Source organism: Cetorhinus maximus, chromosome 23, assembly GCF_964194155.1.
Source record: "Cetorhinus maximus chromosome 23, sCetMax3.hap1.1, whole genome shotgun sequence".
Taxonomy (NCBI): Eukaryota; Metazoa; Chordata; class Chondrichthyes; order Lamniformes; family Cetorhinidae; genus Cetorhinus; species Cetorhinus maximus.
The window spans coordinates 41,003,577-41,023,041 of NC_135901.1; positions in this window are offsets into that span (position 1 = coordinate 41,003,577).

A 19,465-nucleotide genomic window follows, 5' to 3' on the forward strand; every position below is an offset into this window, starting at 1 on the left:
CTCCGACCCTGATCCACCTTCAATTAGATCGTGCTGACCTTCTACTTGAAATAAACATTTTCCTGCATTATCCCTGTGTCCCTTCATGTTTTTTTTAATGTGTAGAAATCTATGGGTCTCAGTCTTGAACATACTCAGTGACTGCGCATCCACAGGCCTCTGGGGCAAAGAGTTACAAAAATTCACGACCCTCCGGCTGAAGGAATCACTCCTCATCTCATTCCTCATTAGCCTGCCCTCTATTCAGAGACTGCGTCCCTTGGTTCTCCACACCCCGGCCCAGAGAAACACCCTGCCTGAGTCGACCCTGTGAAGCCATGTGAGAACTTTGCAACTTTGCATGAGATCACTTGTCATTCTTCTGAATTCCAGAGGGTAAAGGCTCTGTCTATTTAATCTTTCCTTGCAGCACAATCTCTCCATCCCGTGAAGTAGTTGAATGAGTCTTCGTTGCACTCCCTCTGTGGCAATGATAAGACCCGCTGCAGTCTATATGGTGCAGCTACACTCAAGATGCTGCTGGGAAGGAAGCTCTCGGTTTTTGATCACGTTGCAGTTAATGGACGGTGATATTGTTCATAGTCAGGAAGGAGTGTGGCTTTGAGGGGAACTACAAGTGATGCCATAGCCATGCGTCTGCATATCTTGTCATTTTAGAGCGGGGCATCACAGGTTTGGAAAGTTTCGACGGAGCCAGTAGAATGAGGTGCAGTACACCTTGTATACGGTATATACTGCTGTATATACTGCTGTACCTCTGCGTCGGTCCTGCAGGAAGTGGACGCTTAAATCGCTGGATGTCTCACCAATCAAGAAAGCTTCTTTACCCAGGATTTTGTCAAGCTTCTTGAGGATTGTTGCAGCCACAAACATCCAGATATATGGAGAGCATTGCATCACAGGTTCTTGATTGGTAAGGGGATCAGAGGTTACCAGGAGAAGGCGGGAGAATGGGGTGGAGAAACTTATCAGCCATGATTGAAAGGCGGAGCAGACTCGATGGGCCGAATGGCCTAATTTCTGCTCCTATGTCTTATGGTCTTATATTCTTGACTTGCTCTTTGTAGATGGTTGTCAGGCTTTGGAGAATATGGAACTGAATTATTCGGTACACCGTTCCCAGCCCATGACCTGGTTATGCAGCGAAAGTATTTATATAGCTGGCGCAGTTCAGTTTCAGGCTAATAGTAAATTTCAGGATGTTAAAAGTGATGTAATTCAGCTATGGGGCAGACACTGATTGGCAAGGCTATGTGGTAAGATTGTCTCGTTTTAGAGATCTTCATTAATTGGATAACAGATGCCTTTTTGCTAGCTATTTCTAGCTTTTGTTCCAAGCAGAGTAACTTCTCCTTAAAGCCACACTTTGGTCAACTGCTCCGTGATGTCACACGTGGGTAAACTCCTGCCTTGATGTGAAGGCCAGTGACATTAACCTTTTCCCGTGAGTTCAGATCTTGTACTTGTTGAAAACAAAATTAAGATAAGGTCAGGAGCCGAGTGGCCTGCGCAGAATCCAAACAGAACATCTATTGGCAGGTTATTGCGGTGTAAGAGCTGCTTGATATCAATACCGACGATATCTTCTATTACATTGCTGATGATCGAGCGCAGGATGTTTGTGTCGTAATTGGCTGGATTGGGTTTGCCCTATTGTTTTTGTGGACAGGACATGCCTGGGCTCCTTTCCACATTGCCAGCTTGATGCCTATGTTGCAGCTTCACCCAAAAGGCTTGGCTTGGTGCGCAACAAGTTGGGCAGGTTACAATTTCTGGATTACAATTTAGCATTATTTTTTGCCGGAAAGTTTCCACGGCCCAAATTCTTCACTGTATCCAGTGACTTCAGCCCTTTCTTGACATCAAGTATATTGCATCAAATTGGCACCTGAATCATCCACTCGGCACCTCTGGATGAAAATTTTGCAAATTATTCAACCTTGCCTATTGCCCTGATGTGCTGGTGCCCCCATCATCTCATAGATTCTGAAGCGCAATAGACAGAATGAGTATTTGCAAATGCAACACAGTTATTCAGAAAGGAAAGAGTGAGAAAACAGAAATAGACTGGCCAGTTAGCCTGAATCAGCCGTTGACCCAATGCTGCAAGCGAAAAATGCACTTTGAAAGTCACACCAGCTTGTTGGAGACGCCATCTGCTCTCCCTGGCTTTACAATCTGTTGCTGCTAATGGGTAGTTTGGCCTTGATCAGGTTCGCGGACCTTCACCAGCATGTGAAAAACATGTTGAGTTCTGGCTACATTGAGTCAGAAACAAAGAATCGTCCAGGAGTGTGTCGCCTGTGATGTCAGGGTGGGGGTGCAGGGGGGTGGGGGGAAAGGCGGGCGGTGTTGTGGGCCAGTGTGTTCAGGACCTGACTCACGTTAAGATCACCATAGTTACCATGATCTTTAAAGAGGAGATGGGTTTCCCAGTGATAATATTTCACGTTGTAAACAATTTGCGGTGACAAGCAAACTAATGTAGGCATATACTAAACATTGCTCAATAGCCAACTAATTCAAGTAACTTAATGCGAAGTTGCTTTGCCATTATGTAATTAATTCAACCAAAAGAATGTAACCATGCTCCCAGCCTATATGTAGCCATGAAGATTCGATTCCAAACTGCCCCTATATTTCCAGCAGGCTCACTTCCCCCTGTGACGTATTCTGGTGTCCTTTCAATGCCTTTGTTCCCAGTTTTCTGATTTATCCAGGATCGAATTCCAGCAGTGAGAACCACCCTGGGAACTATTTTTCCTTGTATCTGCACAAATCGCGTCGCCTCAAATAGCAGACTGAGTCTCTCCCATCTTCCTGCGTCATGGCTAACACATAACCTCTGACTTTAACAGCAGCAGCTGCATTTTCAGTCTCCCTCTCTTTGTCTTTCAGCAGCCTGTTAACTTTTAACCCTTCCCCCCAATCTAAAAAAAGGCCCTTTTCTGCCATGCTGGGAAATGTTTGCCTTGATTTTCCACAGGTCCTGCTTAAAAGAGGACGTTTAAAACATAACCTTCTTATAAGCTGTCACAATCGTCAAACTCTTTAGGCACACCAGAGAAGGGGAATTGCGTGAAGTCCCTGCAGGATGCCGTGGATTCAGTCTGCAAACTTAATCAGACGTAGGGAAGGGGAAGTTAGTGATGTGTTTGTTTGGTGCAGCTTTTTCCGTGTGAGAACATGAGCTGTGCTATATTTGGGACAGTTTTTGGTATCCGTGTGAAGGCAGTTTGTTCTGCGTCCGACTGTGAGTTGCTCCTTGTGATGTAGGGGCACAGTTGTTGCGTTTCGGTGGCTAAATTGGTTCTGACGCTGAGCTATTCTCATTCATCCTGCTCTCAGAGTCCATCAGAGACATTTTCGTAGTAAGAGGAGAGACAGGGTATTCTGCTCCATACAGGCGGAACTAGAGGGCTCAATGTTTCCGTTGCCTATTTCCCACATTTATCGAATCATAATGACCAGCTTCAAACATTAACTTTATTTCTTCTGTTGAAGGGTCATGTGGACTCGAAACGTCGACTCTTTTCTTCTTCACCGATGCTGCCAGACCTGCTGAGTTTTTCCAGGTAATTCTGTTTTTGTTTTGGATTTCCAGCATCCGCAGTAGCTTTTTGTTATTAACTTTATTTGGATTGGAATGTATATATTCCGTGATGTTTGTCAAATAGTTGAGAAGACGGAATAGAGAGAAGTACACCTCAGTTTGCTGAGAATTCTGTTTTGAGCATCACAACAGGAGAGCAGCAAGCCACAAACGGGCTTCCTGAAATTAAATCAATGGGGGATTGGGGTAAACTCTGCATAATGATAGGTGAAGTTCCCTCTGGGAAAGCGAGGTTATCTAGTTTGAAAAAAAGGAAGGTAGATGATAAACATTTTCTAATAATGAGACGATTAAACTATATAGCATCTGGAATAATAAGTTTCCAACTCCAGAAATCCCAAAAGTTAGTGGAAGAGGAATGCAGATAATTAAATAAGTAAATGTCTTTAATCCGGGGCGTGTGGGAGGTGGAATACAAAGGGGCAGATGTCTTGTCTCAGTTGCACAAAGCTCTCGTTACTGCGTTCAGTTCTGGGAAGCCCACATCAGGAAATGCGTGGAGGGATGCAACAGAGATTCACCAGAACGACACCGGACATAAAACGGTTAAAATTATGCCAGCATGAAATTCACATTCGGCTGGTGTTTCCTTGAAGATTACAGGGTGATCTAATTGAGTTTTTGAAATAACTACTTCATTAATTGCCATGACTGTTAGTCCAGTAATAATTCAAAACAATATCTACTGTGCGACAACAACGCGGAAACAACCTTAAAAGTAGAGTTCGGTCTTTCAGGGACGAATTGAGGGAACACATCTCCAGTCATTTGCTGGACAGAATCTGGAACTCTCCCCTCAACCCAAATTGAAAAAAAAGAAACTGTTGAAGTTGGATGCCAATTTAAATGCTAACAACAGAGTTTGATAGGCCTTTGTTACTTAGACATGTTAATAAACAGGAAGGCAAGGTGTGTTTAATTCACTAAAATACAGATCGGTCACTATCTGAATGAATGGCAGAGGAGGGTGAATGCCCAGCTGTCAAACTTCCAATTGTATACTTCTTGACATAACCTTTCCATTTCTGTTTAATCCTAGCCTTAACTGTTGTCATTTGCTAAAATTGAATCCCACATTTATAATTTAATTTTCTATAATTGTGGATTTTTCTGCCCGCCGACCATCGACTTGTATCATTTGCTAATCGATTTAAAAGCTAACATTTTCTCCATTCCTCCCACAGTCAATTCCCTTCTCATCTGTCAACAATGTTCCTGTTTTTACTCTTCCATAGTGAATGTTTTTTTCTTATCTCTCCACGGCCACATCATCCCCTCTGCTTCCATAGTCACTGTTTGCCTTGTCTCTCCACATTGATCCTTTTCCCATCTTTTCATCGGCAGCACTTTTCACATCATTTCACAATGATTCGCCTCACATCTTTGTGAGTTATTGCTTTCCTTAGCCAGCGCTGTATTCCACCTTCTAGCATTCAAAATAAATGGTTTTCTCATCTATTCACATTGATCCATCTCTCATCAATCTGTAATTAATGCTTTCTTCATCTCTTTACCGTGATCCAGGATTACTTGTAAGAGTTTTGTTTGCTGATACCCTTTTCTCTTCTCATGGCTTCAGAAACCTCATGCTCAACACTTCACAAATTTGTCACCACATCACCAACTGCTTCTGATCACTACTCTACAGGTTCAGAATCTAGACACAATGCAATTTTTTCATTATTTACAAATTCTTCTCCTTTATGTTTCTCTAATATTACCACGCATTCAGTCTTCTCCTCAAATCTCATATTAGGGAGGTTTATAAACTATGTAGATTAATCATATGGAAATGACGAATGAAGTTCAACCTGATGCTGTGGGGATGGTTGGAATTATGTGTATATTGAAACATTTTGTTCTACAACTGTACCGTTGCTATATTTCAGGAATAAACTCAACTTCTGAATAAAGTTACACAATTTCATTGTAGTAATGTGAGCCGTCATTACCTTAAGGACTGTCACGTACGAGTTGTGTATCATACTGAGAATGGACAAGGTGACAAAAGCGACTACTGTTGATGCAGTGCCTACATCCTCGTCGAAGTTTTCTGATCCGTCTTCCTCTACCAATTGGTCTTCCAGACCTTCCATTATTCGAGTGGATTCTAGAATCAATAGACGGAGTTTGTTATAAATGAGATCATGTTGAAGATAGACTAGATGTAACACAACAACGGCAGCTGGCAGGGGTATGTTGCATTGGAAGTCAAAGTAGTGGAACATGAAAAGACTTAAGTTGACTCAAGTAATTTTCAAAAAAACATAGGGATACTTGTTGGGTGATGACAATCGAGGTCAAACAGGGCACCTAGGACAGAGGAGCTCTTTTAAATGGTAATGTGTGCATCATTTGCAAGTTCCCGTGGGGGGTGGGGGGGGGGGGGGGGGGGCGCGGGGGCGGTGGGTGGAGGGGGACAATCAATCACACGTGGTTGAAGTTATTTCCATTGCTTTTTAGGAGCCGACAACAACAAAATAATCAAAAATCTATTCAGATGGTCTCGGCCCCTATCTGAATAAAAGGGTGGACTCAGGCTCGAACCACTTGCAGTTCACAGGCTAAACTAACCTAAGTGATCATCAGGAAAATGGGGGCGGAGTCATATTTCAGCTAAAGATTCAACTGTGCCTGATCGGCGCAGTTTATGTTCGCCTCTCAGAAGTTATTGACATTTTACAGCAAAGGTTACTCGCCGGTACAAACAAATGATTCCACAGTATTTTAACCATTTAACGTACATATATATTGACAGTATAATCTGAACAGCGGCGTTAGCCTTTCCCCACTGTCATCAGATTTAGTTGCTATTGATGATGTCAGCATTGACATCCCATCAGGCTCGCTACGACTATTGCGATATATTATGGTTACAATTCTCTGTTTATTTGGTTACTAAAATCCTGTGAAATCTGTAATACATTGTATCGTATATTTCCTATGGCAGCTCCAGCATTCTGCCATAGTAACACCATAGGGGTGCTTACGCTGTGGGTTAGAACTGTGAACGGCTGGATTAAAAGTGACATTAACAATTCCCTCAACCCCCTGGAGGTGGCACTACTATCAAGTCTCTAATTCTGCAACCTTTCGCATCCTGGCCAGTATTTCCAATTTTATGGAGCGCATGCGGCTTTAGTGAATTCAGAAGCATCGTAATCTTAGGAGTAACTGCCCTACAACAGAGTAAACTTCGTCATGTATCAAATTCAATGTTATCCTGGAACGCTTGCTTCTTGTGTATGCGAGCTCATTGAACTGACCAGTATTAAACTCCCGACAACTAACCAAGATCATTCAATTTTGCAATTGGAAAGTGAGTGTTGATCCTGCTATACATACTCTATCCTGAACTATACCAGGCCACGCGCCTTTCATCAATAGGAACTGAAGATGTATTGTAGGATCTGGCAGCCGATGGAAATATCTTCACTTGAGCAAGAGCAGCAATTTATGCTGTTCATCTGGGCTTGAGTCATCGCATGTGAATCGTGCCGGGATAATTAAAAGATTTAGACTGTGCAAAGCATGGATATAAATTGCATTCAGTAACTTGGTGCAGCTGAATGTGTACAAAGAAGGGCTATTGAGGGTAATATACAGAGATGACTACTTCACCAAGTCTCGCTGCAGGAAACATGGGCAGAATAGCCTCCTTCTGTGCCGGACTGACTACTACTCTGTGAGCTCACAGCATGGATAGCTACCCGGCCCATTGGAAGACTGCTTCCTTCACTTAGCGAGACGTTTCCCAGCATGGAGCGAACCCACAACACAAAAGAGCAGCTCCAACTATTGGCTGTTCCGAGACTGAGCAAGATTTGCTTAACTCTGTGTAATTCAGTCATGGCAGGTACATCAAGCCAGTCACCTGGACACATATTCTCTGATATGACCACACATATATTTTTCCATGACATGGCTGAGATAGCAGAGCAACGATGGATGAATTGTTGGTCTCCTGCCCGGTGTCTCACCCAGAACCACCCAGTATAACAGAAAGCTACGCCAGATTGCACTGTCCAGTCGGTAAACCATGCAATGATTCCTGATTGTCATGTTTTTTTTTTTGCCCTCCGAAACTTTAATGGTTCTTTTTCAGAGTGTAATTATTGTTTGTGGACTGCCTCGTAAGGAGGCCTACAAACAATCTTTCCGACCTCGCCATTAGTTTCAGCGTGTTTTTCAACAGGCTGCACAGAATAGCGTCCTGAAACATTTAGGAAGGGGAAAGAAATAAAAGAGCCATTATTGGCGATACAAATCCGATCAGTTGATTTACTGCAGACAGAGATTCTCTTTGAATAATCAGCTCTCGGTATCTTTGCTTCACATTGGATATATGGACAGATTCCGCACTCTCTGTGCTGTGACAGTGGCTAAATTGTGTGAGTTTAGCTAGGTTAACGATCATGGCAACAAAGACATACTCTGCTTCAAAGGTCACCTTTTACTGAGTCAGTATTTCCGAAACGCTCCACAGGGAAATAATTACACTTTAAATTGACTGAGTCCATATCCAATTAAGCTAAAATAATACCCATAAAGAAAATAAAATGAGCAGATAGGAAGCCAGTCTAAACAATGCTGCTTCTGGGCAGAATATATTTAACAGACTCTGGGAGATATCACTGCACCTGCAATTCTCCATGGAGTTTTCAACATGCACCTGAACTCTCGGATCGGGCCAAGGATAAGCCGCTCAATTGAAACGCAGCAGCACTGAGACTTTAGTACCCCTCAGACTGTAAGAGTGCATTATGAGCCTCGATCAAATGGCAGAATTGTGGAAAGGAGATTGAACCCACAACCGTCTGACTCAGAAGGCAGGAAAATATCAATGTTACAAGCGGTAACTTAAAAAAAATACGAGAATAATTTCAAAGTCAATGTATATCTCCGAATGCGACCTTTGGAAGTTGCACATATCCACAGTTCACTGCACAACAAGAAGTTCCAGTTTTACAGCAAATTAATCATGCGAGCTTCATAAGAGCAAAATCAGACAACATCTGATGCCAAGTCAAGTAAGATCCAATCAAGTCAACTAACCCAAAGCTTTGCAAAATAACGTAGGTTTAACGCACTTCTTGAAGTAGCAGAGATAGGTTAAAGTAGTGCACAGAATTAATAATACATTTCTGGAGCTTAGTGTTCGGAGAGCTTAAGTCACAGACTCTATTAGTGGATATTGCGAGATGCTGGCATCTTGGTGATGTCAATGATCTAGTAATATTAGTGATAACTTTGCTAGTAGTGACCACAAAACTATCATCGATTATCGTTAAAAAGATATGGTTCACTCATGACGCTTCAGGAAGGAAATCTGCGATCCTTACATATCTTGGGCGACATGAGACTACAGATCCACACCAATTTGGTTGACTTTAAACTGCCTTCCACCATGGCCTGGAAAGGTATCAGTTAAATGGAAATTTGGCAGCGACACCCCATGAAAGAAAGAAAATTGACAATACACACGAGATCTGAATTGAAGGCTTGTGGGGATCAGGGAGGGCGGATTAACTGGAGCAAGGAGCCAGGATAAAGTTTCCCGCTTGGCCGGCAACAGGTAAAGTGGCAGCAGGGTGACACATCTGCAAGAGTCCTTCCAGCCGCGCTCCAAAGCCCCTTTGTCAGCACTTTCCCACCCTCTTCCTTCACTGCCTCTGGTCCAAAATCCTGGAAATCCTTCCCTCACTGCATTGTGGGTGTACCTACATCACATCGACTGCATTAGTTCAAGACATTAGCACACCAGTGCCTTCTCAGGGGGCATTAGGGATGGGTAATAAATACTAGCCTAGCCAGCGGCGCCCACATCCCTCGCAAATATAGCATCATCTTAAAATATTGGGGAGGTGGAATCTGTTACTAAGAAACAGTATATGTTGAATTGTTGAAATACACCACTTAAACCAGACTTCGACTGTGTTGAATAGTTGAGGCCTTCATGTTAGATTTAATGCAGCAGTTGCATTTCTGGTCTCCATGTGATTCTTAATGCACTGGAGGCAGGGCTGACCTGCAAATCACGAAAATGACGGAGGTGGACTGGAGAAGGAGAAAAATCTTCTCGTAACCTCGATGCAAGAATGGAATTTATAACTAACAAGGATGATGGCATATCTGGCAGTCTTTTCTGTACAAATAGGGATGGCTGAATGCTAATAGACCAGAGGTCTCCCAGTTATAAAGGATGTTGAAAGGTTCTACTTGACGTCATGTATATAGCAAGATGACCCAAACAACCAGTCGGGCGACCAGGACTTGCTTCCTTATTTAGAGAGTGAACAGAATATGGACATTGCCATATAGCTGAGTTGAAGAGCAGAGATGACTTTAAGGGGGAATGGAATCAGAAGTGTTTGGAAAACTCAGCAGGTCCCAGAGCATCTGTGGAGATGGGACAGGTGGCCAGTTTGGTTCAGGGTTGCGTAGGGGGCGGGAGGCTGGGATGTGCGGTCGGTGGGTAAGATCGGTCGAATCTTCTACGCTTGTCAGTTTGAGGGGGTATCCAGCTAAGGTCGGGGGTTCGAGGGGTGTCGGAACCTTGGAGGGTTCTTCGTGGTCCACGGGGTCGGGAGTATCGGGCCTGTTGGTTAGTGGAGATTTTTTGTGAGTTAATAGCTACGTAACACATCAGCTAGACAAGGCCTTCTGTGTCCAACATTCCCTGGGTAACCTTCCAAGGAAGCAAGTGAGTGCCCTCCAAAGCTGTCGACTCTCAAGCAGAGTTGAAGGTTGTTTAGGAGTGGCAGCTGGGTGATATGAAAGCGGGTGAGTTGGTAGTTGGGTGAGGTGCTGGTGTGTGAGGTGCTAATGGATAGGGTGGCAGTTGGGTGACGTGCTAGCTGTGTAGGGTGTAAGGGGGTTGACGTGACATTTGGGTAAAGGTGGAATCTCTGCAGTGCGACAGGTGGGTGAAGTGGAAGGTGGGTGAATAGATGGTGGTTTAGGTGACAGGTGGGAAATGTGGAAGTTGGGTGATGTGGAAGGGAGTTAGGGTGCCAGATTTGTGAGATGTTAGCTGGACAAGGTGACAGGTGGGTGCAGGGTAAAGATGGGAAGAGAGACAGGTGCCTCATGTGGCAGGTGGACAGTGTGGGTAAGTGTGTGAGGGTAAAGATGGGAAGGATGGTAGATGGGTCAGGTGTCAGGTGGACTGTGTGGCTGAACTGCACCTGGGCAGTGTGGCGGAGATAGCGTGGTGCGTTGCTAGAGTGGTAGTTGGGTGTAGTGGTAGGTGGTAAAATTGGCAGCTGGTTGAGTTTGTGGATGGACACGTAGCATGTGAGTGAGGTTGCAGATTTCAGAAAGGCATGTGGTTGTAGATATGGGTAGATGGAGTGGTAGGCAGTTATCAAGGCAGGTGTGTGAGGTGGAAATTGGATAAGGTGGCAAGTTCGTGACTTGAGCATGTGGGTAGATGATGTCTTCTTAGGTGGTTCGGAGGACAGTGGGTTCTGGAAGATTGGTCAGCTCAGCGGCCATACAGGACGAGTTAGTAGTGTGCTTGGCAGGAAAGAGTCAGCTCTGGCGAGGGTTAGTCAATTTGTCGGTGGGCAGCGTGTTCTGACGGGGTAGACAGATGTGGTCGGGGGGCTGGTTTGGAGGTTGGGGATAGTCGGTTTGTCGGTCATTTTTGTTTGGCCAGGTCGGGTCAGTGTATTCGGCTTGTCAACCGGGGTGTCAGGGGTTCAGCAGGGCTGGCCCTAGGGTGGTCGTGTGGACGAGGGGGGATTCGAGTGATCAGTGTGAGGGAGTGGCGGGCCAGTTGTGTCATTAGCCAGAAGATGGACTACGTTTTAATATTTCTTATTATTCCTTGGTAATTATTCAGGCAAGTGCATCAGAACTGGGTGAATCCTCCGACTCCAGCTCAGAATCAGAGACATTAATGGAAGGTGCTGTGGAGCATGCAAATTTCCCTTTGGACCTCTGAATTTCCCAGGCAATCCACAGGGAGTTCAGCAAGTCAGGGCCTCCATGATGCTTCGACGGACATCTTGGGCCACATGTCTGCTGCTCCATGGACTGGAAGCATTCGGTTGTTGTCTTCATTTGAAGAAGATTTGGTGCCCTGAACTGACTCAGGCCGCATAAGATGAAACAAGGCATCTCCCTTCCCCCTTGTATCTGAGTCTCCTCCAGGCGATATATTTATCGTGTCACCATTAACAAACTATTTAATATTGGAATGAAATTCAATTAACTTTCAAACTCTGCAAAGACCATTACCTATTAAAATTAAATTCAAACTTGTAGATACTAGTTGTAAAATGAAGCAAGCCGTTTTCATATATTTTTAAAGAATCTTCCTGGAACATACGACTAAACTCTTTTTTTCATTTTGGAGGGAACTTACACTTTATCTTGCAGAAAGTGTAATTTTCCTTTGCCTACACACCGACACTCCCAGGCTCCACGTGGCTGACAAGCCTTTGAGTAACAATGGACAGTTGACATCAGCTTCCAGTGTGTTTCCGTACCCCCTTGCGCTGAGTAGGGACGTCGAGGGTCCATTCCCAAGGTGCCATCCTCAGATTTCAGAGAGATTCTTAAATCTACCAGCAGCGGTAACGCTGTTCCGATAATTCATTCCACTCCCTGGCCAGTCCCGCCCCCTCGCTCACGCCCTTGCCATCCCCATACACGAATCCTTACTTAACTGCAGGATATGACTCTTGGAAGCAGAAAAATAAAACAAAACGACAGAGTAAGTGAATCGTTTTGTTATGAAGAGGTTTATCACGTTATTCTAATGTGGTTGTTTAACTTTGCAATGAAGATAAAATAATGGAGTCATATGACCTGTTCTAGAATCTTCTGTGCGTCTCTTGGAAGAGAGACTGTCTGCCTCCAACATTCCCTCTTTCATTTATTCATTCAGGGATGTGGGCACCTCTAGTTGGGCGAGCATTTATTGCCCATCCCTTGTGGCCCTTGTGAAGTTGGTAGTGAGCTGCTTTCTTAAAGCACTGCAATCCATGTGATATAGGTATACTCACAGTGCAGTTAGGGAAGGAGTTCCGGGATTTTTGACCCAGTGACAGTAAAGGAACGGCGTTATGTTTCCAAGTCAGGATGATGAGTGTCTTGGCGGGGAACTTCTCGGTGTGGTGTTCCCATGTGTCTGCTGTTCTTGTCCTTCTGGATGGTAGTGGTCGTGGGTTGGCGAGGTGCTGTTGAAGGAGCCTTGGTGACCTTTGCAGTGCATCTTGTAGATGGTGAACTCTGTGTCATCGTGCGTGGGGATGGAGGGAATGAATGTTTGTGCGTGTGGCGCCAATCATGCGGCTGCTTTGTCCTGGATGGTGTCAAGCTTCTTTAGTGCTGTGGGAGCTGCACTCATCCAGGCAAGTGGGGAGTATTCCATCACACTCCTGAATTGTGACTTGTAGATTGTGGGCAGGCATCAAGCAGTCAGGGGCTAAGTCACCGTGCTAAGCCTGCAAAGCTCTACGGAGCCTGTAACCTCTATTGACTGCAACGTGATGCTGCCCCTTTTCGGTATTCGCTTATTTTTAGTCAAGCCTTTTACGTGACGTCAAAAATAGCATCCTCTGTCATCTTCCCCATGGCAATTTGCAACACATTTAACTCGTATCCACGTAGAAGTGGCAGTTAGATGTTCTTGAGACCAGCTTTCTTTGACCATTGACGTAAGAAGGAAGGTCACAGGACTAACATTGCAACCTTCTGCCTGACACCTCTATAGTCTTTGTTAAACTCAGAGCCGGGCCACTGTAGCCAAGCAGAATTACCTTCCACCTTCATCCCAGTAAAGCAATCTAAGATGCTCACTGGTCTCTAATAAACACTGTGGCTACCATAGCAGGTCAGTGGCTAGACATTCTGCGGCGAGTAACTCACCCCCTGGCTCCCCAAACCCTGCCCACCATCTACAAGGCACAAATCAGGAGTGCGATGGAATGCTCCCCACTTGCTATGATGAGCGCAACTCCCACAATATCCAATAAATCCTGACATAATCATAGTCCAGGACAAAGCAACCCCCTTGTTTTGCACCTCTCCCACACACACTCACTACCCCCATCACCGAGGCACTAGTAGCAGCAGTGTGTACTATCTACAAAATAGCAGCGATTCACCAAGGATCCTTTGACATCACCTTCCAATTCCACGACCACTACCATCCAGAAAGACAAGTGCAGCAGATATATGGGAACACGACAACTTGCAAGTGCCCCTGCTAGTCCCTCACCATTTTGACTGGAAGTATACCGCCGTTCCTTCACTGTCGCTGGACCAAAATTCTGGAACTCCCTCCCTACCTACACTTTCGGTGTACCTACATCACATGGACTGCAGCAGTTCAACAAGGCAGCTTACCACCACCTTCACAAGGGCAACTCGAGATGGGAGATAAACTCTGGCCTACCCAAACTGGCTGGGATCCCAAAAATGAATACGAAAAGTCAAGAATGTAAAAAGGCTGTTGCAAACTTGATGATAAAGGAAAGAAATGAGCTTGAATGTGGAGACAATAGTCTCTATGTTGCAGGTATCATAGCTCTAAGGCAATGCAATATCTGCCATGGGATTTGTTTGGCAGTGATACATTTTTCCTAATTAATTACCCAGAAGCGAACTTTGCTGGGAGGACGAGCATTTATGGTCCATTGAATTGGCCTAAAACTTGGTGGTGAGTCTTTTCCTAGAACCGCTGCTGCCACTGGTCACATATCTAAAGTGACAATTTGCTCAATTTGTACTTGGTCGCATGATCAATCACTTTGTCGTTTTTCATAGATTTCAGTAATCGCGCTTCACTAGCATTAAAAAAGAGAGGACTCCAGTGACATAGTTTCCTCCAGCCACCATTCCTAAATAATGGAGGAACTTCCAGAGTTTAGCAATTCAAAGTCACCGTTCCACGATCCAGAGGGATGGTGTCCACATGATGTATTCATGTTGGTGATGAAGTAAACAAATGGGATGGGATACGCACAACATATCCAATGTGCAGCCAATGTCGAGAGGGGATGAAAAAACATGGGAAGGAAGACTTAGACGCTGAGACAGTTTTTGAAATTGAACTATTTATTCATTTTTGGGATGAGTTTAAATGGAGATATTGCAGCATTCATTAACTCCGCTCTGAATTTACTCTGTGTCCCTGCATAAATACACGTGTTGGTGCAACAGCTGAAAAGTTGCAGCATATATCCGCTTTCCTGCAGAATAGACCTTGGGTCAGTTAAATTGGTGCCTGCTAAATACTTACTGTTTGTAACTCGCACATATACCAAATTTATAACATATACCACCCAGAACAGGATGAAGCCGCCCGATATAGACAGCAGTAAAATGATGGACTTTCTCCGGCTCTCCATCTCGGGGTCACTCAGATTCTTTCCATCACTCTCGGCCCGGAGTCTCTTGCAGGCTGCATTGGCTACTAGAATGTGCCTGATAGTCAGAACATTGAATATAATAATTAGAACGAAAGGTACACATGGGGTAAGAATACGGTCCAGCCAGTCATACGCTGCCCAGCCAGTTGAATCATAATATATCGACTTGATGTTGCAAAACCACGGCACGTTGTTCGTTACAAACAGTGGTTCATATGTAAAATAATCAGGTACGTTTTTAATACAGCTGAAAGCACAGACAGTACCTACAACCACAGCCGCTGTTTTCTCGGTGCAAAATTTGGCTTTCAGATTTCGGTAACAAATGACAACACAACGATCGAAAGTGAAAGCGACCGTCAACCAGACCGAACTGTTTCTGGCTGCCTAAGTCAGGACAGCGATAGCACTGCAGGCTGGAGTGGTGCTTAGAAGACTAACCGGGAAATAAATACCACGTAACCTATTCAAGATTACCCCAGTGAAAACGACCAGCAGGTCTGACACTGCCATAGATACCAGGTAGCGCGTGATACATCCAGAGAGGCCACACTTTCCTCGGGACAGGATCATAATTGTCACCAAGTTGCCTGGAAAGAAGAGAGAACGGGATTAGTGCTGAATTACACCTTACTGGTCCAACGAATTCATCACTTCCTAGAAGAGTGTTAATTTAAGCAGATATTTTTAAAATAAGTATCCTTCTGTCGCAACCTAGCTGCAACAATCATGGCTTAAAATATATGGGCAATAAATGAACCTTGTAAAGCCTCCCCAGCACATTAATGCCTGAAACAATGAGCCATAAATGTATCACTCTTTTTAATACCTCAACAGCAACTATTATACCTGACGCAAAGCCTTGCACAAAAACACCTCACTTACTTGCCAGTAATAAATATACCTAAACTAAAGACTAGCATAGTACACGTTGCTTTGAGACACGTTTTCATGGCGGAACAACACTTTGAACAAGAAATTTGCACAATGAAAACCTCAAAGTAACAAAGAGATGTACAATAAATGCAGTGTGTAATATTTTATGCAAAATGTAAGTAGCTCAAGTGAGACTTATGCAATACACACTGAACTGTGGTCCCTTGCCTGAAACAGCAAAAGCTGCAAATACTGGGTAGTAGATGGCAAACACAACACCGCTTACACGAGCATGCATTTCAGCAAGCGAGCAGGAAGCCTTGAGTGGTGTGTAACAATTATAAATTCTCTTGTATTTATATCTGATGCGAAGTCCAATGAGGCAGGTTTCATCATCATCAATGTTTGTTCCAGTATTCTGAACAAACAAGTTACGACATTCATTTGCACGCTTGCTTTCCTTCGTGATAACAAACAACTTTCACTGATCTAGTAGATTCATACGTACAAGCTGTTGTATGATTCTTTGTGCTATTCCTGTAACTGCACCACTAAATATTGCCTGGCCTTGGTATGCCCCTAAATAATTAGTTCCCAGCTTTGATTTCCTTGTAACAATGTCTCCGTTATCCCTATAAGATTATACACATAACCTCAATTTTTTGGCGTTAGTTCGTTTATTTTGTTCTGAATACGACGTGCGTTTAAGTAAAGAGCCATTAATTTTGCCATTTCACCACAAAACCCCCCTCTTCCCTTCACCTTGACACTATTTGATGCTATATTTTTGTTTCTGTATGTACACTCTGTCCCTTCCTGTCACACTCTGGGTATCATTACCTTAATAGCTGCCCTGCAAAGCTGCTATTTCCTTTTGCTCTGTAAGCCTATGTATCCTCTTTCCAGGACCATTCCCCACTCTATTTAGTGCAAAGCCGCCGCTACAGCCCTAGTTATTCGATTCGCCAGGACATTAGTCCAGGCACGGTTCAAAAGAAGCCCGTCCCACCAGAACAGCTCCCTTCTACCTCAGTGCTGGTGGCAGTGCATAATGGACTGAAACCCATTTCTCCCACAAGAAAATTTTAGCCACGCATTTAACCCCTTAACTGTATTTACCCTATGCCAGTTTGCCTGTGGCTCAGCAAGTAATCCCGAGGTTATTTCCTTGGAGGTTCTGCTTTTTAATTTAGCTCCTTACTGTTCAAATTCTTTCGGTCGAATCTCCAATCTAGTCCCAACGTTGGTGTCAATGTGGAAGAAAGTAACTAGATCAGTCCCGTCCCACTGCAAGTTCCTCTCCAGCTCTGAAGAGATGTTCTTAACACTGCAACCGGGCAGAATATACAGCCTCCGAGACTCACGGATGCAGAGAACAGTATCAATGACCCCAATTATTCTGTCCCCTAACACTACTAAGTTCCTATTCCTGACCGCACTTCTATGGCTTCCTGTAAAACGTTGCCCTGTTCAGTTTGCTCGTACTGTCTGCAGTCCCCATTCTTGACCTCACAGCTTGCAAGGATCTTGAAACTGTTGGACCATTGCATGGGCCGAGGATCCACCAACGCTACCCCTGAGTCCCCACACCTGCCTCACTTGCAGTCACACCCTCCTGTCCCTGATCACAGACCAGATTTGAATTTACTAATCTGAGGGGGTGTGACCGCCTCCTGGAGCGAAGTGTCCAGGTAACTTTCTCCCTCCCTGATGTGGCGCAAGGCCTGCAGCTTGGACTCCAGCTCCTCAACTCGATTCGATGTTCAGCGAACTGCAAACGCTTACTGCAGGTAAGGATCAACTTGGTGTCAAAAAGCTCCCACATGCTGCGCAGCAACACATTACCCATCCTGCCATCACTATTGTACTTTATTTAAATGATTAATTAATTACCTTACTAAACCTGCTCTTTACACTTGAAGAGTCCACTGCCGTTCACGCTTTATTGTATTTATTTACACCAGTATTCTTGTAAAAGCTTGTTAAGTATGTTATACTTAACAAGCTTGTTTTGAGAAAAAGAGTGAAAAACACTAGAGACCTAAATACAAACTAAAAACCTTTCTTTTGCTTTAAAGGCAAGAAATACTTACCAGTCCTACTCACCAATCAGCTGCTTTTCCTGCACTCACGTCACATTGTGGTTCTTGACGTCACTGCACCATGGTCTCACATGAAAGTCTCCCTGCTCGAGTACGTGTGTGTGTTCACATTTCTTTGTGTGTTTGTTTGTGTGTGTGTATGTTTGTGTATGTGTCTTTGCGTGTGTTGCTACGATCCCAGCTGAGATTCCTCCTGGACAAACTTAATCCCAGGGGGCAACCCAGCTTGGTCGATCCCAGCTTTTATTTGCTTGTTTCGATAGGACGAGAGTGGCTACTGAATAAAGTCACAGGATTCAGCTGATGAACTTTGAACGAAAGAATAAAACATTGATTCAACAAGAAAGATGAACTATATTAAAATATTTATTCACCTACAACTGCACCTTTACAGATATACTCATGTTTATAAGGATAACACAAATTACAAAATGTATCCTCTCCAGTACAGTTCATAGTAAATGCACAGTTAATTTAAACCAATAGACAACCTGTGGCCAGACACTCCACACTCTTAAACCAAGTGGCAGATGCCACCTTAAGCAGATACTATGGGTCTCATAAACTCCCTCCAGACGTTTGTCAAACCATGAGCCAACCAGTCTAACTGCATTCCGCCTATCACCAGGAAAGAAAACATCACAACATTCAAGTTTTTTTTAGAATGGACTTACATCCACCTGACACAAAGTTATCATCATAAACCTCTAACAGTAGTTTATTACCTATTATATAAATTAATTTTACATTTCCATTCACAACTGCACATCGTATTGCACAATTACAAAACGCACCTAAAGTCAATACATGTAACAAGATTAGCAGAATGTATAAATCATAAATCAACAAAACTCAACACTTATGTTTCTTTTTCGTCTTATTCCCATTCTTTAACTCAGAAAATAATATTTCATTTAAGTCTACAGCTCAATTGTCCCTTTTGTTCACTGTAGCTGTAATTTTATCCTCAAGCTCATTTTCCAAAATCGAATGCTGTAAATTCTCATTTCGACTTATCAGTGTCAAAATGATATTTTTTTTCGGCATTAACATCTAATTTCTTCTCTGGTTATTATTCCTTCGCCATTTAAACAATGTTATTGCAATTCGTCTACTGTTCATTCAAAAGAGTTTCATACTCCTGCCTCTTTTAATTCATATGTTTTATAAATGATATTGTTGTTTCTCCACATTTCATTATGAACAGATCTTTTCCGCTTCTCCTTGAGCAACATCAATGACATTCTGCTTGGAGTGTCATAGTTCATACCAACCCTTCAGTTCCTTTAAATAATCCAAGAAATATGCCGTTCCAATATTTTACATGCTTTGAAAGATCTTTTGCAAACTGTCCACATTCCTGAATTCCAAATGCTGTATTTTGTATATTAGCACCGACAAGCATTTGTAAATCAGTAACTCTGGTCATTGACACTCCCAGGCCATGTTGAATCACAGAATCACACAGTGCAGAATAGATCATTCGGCCC